This window comes from Triticum dicoccoides, chromosome 5B (assembly GCF_002162155.2).
Source record: "Triticum dicoccoides isolate Atlit2015 ecotype Zavitan chromosome 5B, WEW_v2.0, whole genome shotgun sequence".
Lineage (NCBI taxonomy): Eukaryota > Viridiplantae > Streptophyta > Magnoliopsida > Poales > Poaceae > Triticum > Triticum dicoccoides.
This window is the reverse complement of record NC_041389.1, coordinates 548,888,554-548,893,234: the sequence shown is the minus strand read 5'-3', so window position 1 is coordinate 548,893,234 and position 4,681 is coordinate 548,888,554. Positions and strand designations below refer to the sequence as shown.

Sequence of the window (4,681 nt, the reverse complement as noted above, 5' to 3'; positions counted from 1 at the left end):
AGCTTGTTCCTGCATTGCCGGCTCAGCTTCTTCCCCCATTGTTGTATCATCGTATTCAGGGAACCCATGGCCAGGATAGCTGTCGTCGTCCTCTTCTTCTTCATTGTCTTCCATCATAACCCCTCTTTCTCCGTGCTTGGTCCAAACATTATAGTGGGGCATGAAACCGGACTCAAACAGGTGGACGTGAATGGTTCTTGACGTAGAGTAATTGCGACCTTTCTTACAGCCAGCGCATGGACAAGGCATAAAACCATCCGCCCGCTTGTTTGCCTCAGCCACAAGCATAAAAGTATGCACGCCCTCAACGAACTGGGGAGAGCATCGGTCATCGTACATCCATTGCCGGCTCATCTTCATTACACAACACCGAATAGACCAAATTAATACAAGTTCATACAACACTTAAATGCAACAAACAAATAACTCTCTAGCTAAAGCATTTAAATGCAACAACAAATGCGATCAAGATCGCAACTAAGGTAACAATTGATCCAACAATATAATGATACCAAGCCTCACTATCGATGGCATATTTTCTAATCTTTCTAATCTTCAAGCGCATTTTCTCTTTCTTGATCTTGTGATCATCGACGACATCGGCAACATGCAACTCCAATTCCATCTTCTCCCCCTTAATTATTTTCAATTTTTCTTTCAAGTACTTGTTTTCTCTTTCAACTAAATTTAACCTCTCGACAATAGGGTCGGTTGGAATTTCCAGTTCACATACCTCCTAGATAAAAATATCTATGTCAACTTGATGGGCATAATTTGTCATAAACACGAAATGCAACAAATAGTTTTAAAAGAGAATATACCACATCCGAATCATAACAAGGACGAGGGCCGAAGGGGACGGATATCAAAACCATGGCACTATGTATAACAAACAACGTACGGGTAAGATAATTATTATACGAGTAACTATATATCCAAATCACACAAACATCAATTTTTTATATTAAATTTCATGAACAAGAGGCTCACCACAAGGTGGTGCCGGCGATGGGACGGTGCGGGCGATCGACGGTGGTTCCGACGGAGATTTAGAAGGCACTAAGTAAACCACACCTACATATGAAAACTAAGTGTTATTTTAACCTCAAATTGCATATAAATCAAATACTAGCACATATATATATATATTTCCTCCAAAATTACTAAACCCACAAATTAATAACTATATAAAGCATTGCAAGAGCTAATCTAGCAATGAGAGATGAAAGGACAAAGTTGCTAACCTTTGTGATCATTTGAATGGATGGGGGTCTTCAAATCTTGACAAATTTTGGGCAAAATGTGTGATGAGCTCGAAAGGAAGAGGGAAAGAACAGAGAGGAGAGGGGAAAGGGGAAGAACAGAGCGAGCTCGGGTGGACGAAGGGTTTATGTAGGACGACCTTTAGTACCGGTTCGTGCCAAGAACCGGTACTAAAGGTGCTGGAGGGGGCCCAGACTGACAACATCCTGCCACCACTCTCATTAGTACCGGTTCGTGGCACGAACCGGTGCTAAAGGTTAGCCACGAACCGGTACTAATGAGAGCGGCCCGGCTAGCCGTTGGAACCGGCACTAATGTATACATTTGTGCCGGCTCAAATACAAACCGGCACTAATGTGCTTCACATTTGACCCTTTTTCTACTAGTGATGTTCTGAACGGCCCGGTGCTGCACTTGCCGGCAGTTGTATTTTGTTATCTTGGGACCAAAACTTTGTATTGGTAAGTACCCTACAACTTATCTTATTAAACTTTACATATACCTAGAAAATATGTATATGATTTCACAGATTTTTTATTCATTTTTAAACTTTGAAATCATAGTTGTGCTTTTTGACAAATTCCAGGCTTCAATCTAAAATGCCGCTGTCAACGAGGAAGTGCTTCCTTAGTGCGATCGAGGCAGCAGCCTTTTAGAGCAAATATAATAGTGTGACTGACGTAGGCAGGTTATAAAAAATACCACATTAGATTTTTGTCTACTTGAAGTAAAAGAGAAGAGAAGAGAAGAGAGAAGAAAAGCAACTTATAGATTTATAATTGGCTTACTATTAACAGACGCAGATGCACTAAGGCTGGCCATAGTGGGAACTATCATCGAAAATGCCTAGGAGCTCTCGGCGACTCCCCTCACTGTAATCCATCCCATCCACTAGCATTGGGATTCGGACTCACTATATTAGCTCCGTTGTATTCACACCATTTAACGTCTAGTATTCATTTCTACAGTGTGGTATATCACCTGAACAGTTCAACGCGCTTTCTCCCCGCGTCCAGACAAAGTCACATCCTCCTGTCCTTCTCCCCCTCTCATCCGCCAACTCCAAACTACCCATATGAATTTAAGGCACATGCTCCTCAATTTCTCGCAACGGCTCAATCCTCACTAACAACGGTCATCTTCCTCCTCTCGTCAGATATAAAATACTTGCAGCTTGCAGCTTCCTCACTACTGCATATCATACCATCAAGAACAATTCATATACACCATCAAGAACAGCTTCCTCCCTTGTACATGGTTCGCATTGCCATGTCTAGCTCAAGCGCTCCCATGTCAAGCTCCAGCTCCCCCTTGTTTCTCTAGCTCCCCCCTTGTTTCTCTTGAGGAGCAGCCACCACTTCCACTCATGATTTGCCCTTCCTGCAACAATGGGATGGTTCAGTGGTGGGTCTCTCGCACGACAAACAATCCAGGCAAGCGCTTTTACAAGTGCGAGCACAAGTGGGTATGTCCTAATACTTTTTTAAATTTTTCTGTTCTATCCAGTCCTAGTGCGATATTCCATCTTCATTTTTTCTTTCGTTTTTGCAAGACTCGCAAGTGCAACTTTTGGTAATGGGAGGAGAACTACATCAACGTCATACGTGCCAAGTAGCCAAGGCTGTTCACCGTCTCGGCCCGCGAAGACACGAAATTCCACCGCATCATCATCGCTCTCCTCCTAGTCAATTTGCTCGCTCTGTTCTTCGTATGCTGCAAGGTCGCTTGAAGCCGCCATGACCTCTCCTGACTCGTGTCTGTCCTTCAAGTTCAAGCCGCTTACCAATGAATAAATATGTTTATCTGTATTGTCTATAACCAGTTGTCATCCACCGGCAAATTATGTTTCTATATTTATGCACCCTCTGATTAGATGTTGTAATCGTGTATCACAACTTGTACCCCCTTGATATATTCATAATCGGATGTATGATATATTTATTTTTCATTATCCACCTAATTGATTACCTCACTTCACTATCACTCCTCATTTTCCAGATTAACGCCGACATTAATGTTCATTATTTACGTCCAACCGCTGGTCCACATCACGTTGTAGCCGCTTCTCAATAAATAACATCTCCCCCCCAAGTCAACAATTCCCTGCCGAAAAGCCTGCTTGAACAGACGTAAATGCATCTGTACAACCATCAATCTCGCCGACCAGGTGTCCCCACACGCTTGCTTCCTCCAATTATAAACACCACCCCCCTACACATGTCGGCACAAATCGATTCCGTTCCAACCAGACACCAAATCGGGGCAGCCATGCCATAGGCTTCAGCACGCACTGCAAGATCTGGTTATATCAGGGTCAGACTGTATAAGTGAATTCAGGGTCAGATTGCTTGAGCTCAGCAAAATAATCCATTGTCTTCTTAGCATCTTCATTTCCCTGGTCTCTGCTTAGTTTCACGCACAAGGTCCTCAGGCATCTCTTGGTGAAAGGAACATTCTCTGTACGCCCAAAAAATGTGTCGATTATGCTGTAAACTTTGCTAAGGTTGACATTATTCCGACGCAGTTGAGATACCAGCTCTCGGGCGTATTTGTCAATGTGCCGGTGGGAAGGGAAGTGAAGTTTCTGTGCGCATGTGTGTAACATCTCATGGTTGTGAGACACTCTGTATTCACAGATGTACCAGCCATCATCTTCAGTTCTCAGCAAGCGATTCTACCAAACTTAAATCCCCTTCTTCTTTGGTGAATTTGTTAGTTCGGAAATCACTACCGGCAGCCGAGAGGATAATTGTTTTTCAAATCTGGCTATGGAGTGCTTGGGTGCAAGGAGAAGACTCCAGAGATAGCCAATGGTAGAGTAAATTAATTACGTAGGGAAAACTTTACTGTACCAGGCCGGCCAGGACAGGAATCAATAAATGACCAACAACAGGTATAGACTGTTGCTTCCTGCAACGTGTCCGACGTATTAACAGCCTGTAATATTTTACAGCAAATCGGCACAAATCCCAAGGTTGCATGCGTGCGGCAGCGATTTCGTAGGTGTGCGTCACCGAGTGCTCCTAATCCACCTCCGAACTACCATATATTAGTATAATGCATATTATATTAATAGTGTGTGATATTATATCCATAATGCATAGTATCATAGATTAGTACTCCCTCCGTCCGGAAATACTTGTCGGGGAAATGGATGTATGTAGACGTATTTTAGTTCTAGATACATCCAATTTTATCTATTTGTGCGACAAGTACTTCCGGACGCAGGGAGTATTATAGATGGTTTCATTTATTGCCATGCGAACACATACTAGCATAACATTTATTATGATACATATCATATTTATTATGATACATATCATATTTATTATGATACGGTATTTATCTATGTCACTATAACCTTTTTTTAATTGTCTATGACATACGCATGTTAGTACATGATACCGGTTATGTTATC

The 4,681-nt window shown here is 42.4% G+C and overlaps 1 long non-coding RNA gene across 1 annotated transcript; it reads left to right on the top strand.

Annotated features, from left to right (window-relative positions):
• Positions 1–2,390: 2,390 nt before the first annotated feature.
• LOC119306100 lies at positions 2,391–3,200 on the top strand. Its single transcript, XR_005148861.1, has 2 exons — positions 2,391–2,728; positions 2,816–3,200. It is a non-coding gene; the product is annotated as an uncharacterized LOC119306100 (long non-coding RNA).
• The last annotated feature ends 1,481 nt before the right edge of the window (positions 3,201–4,681 follow it).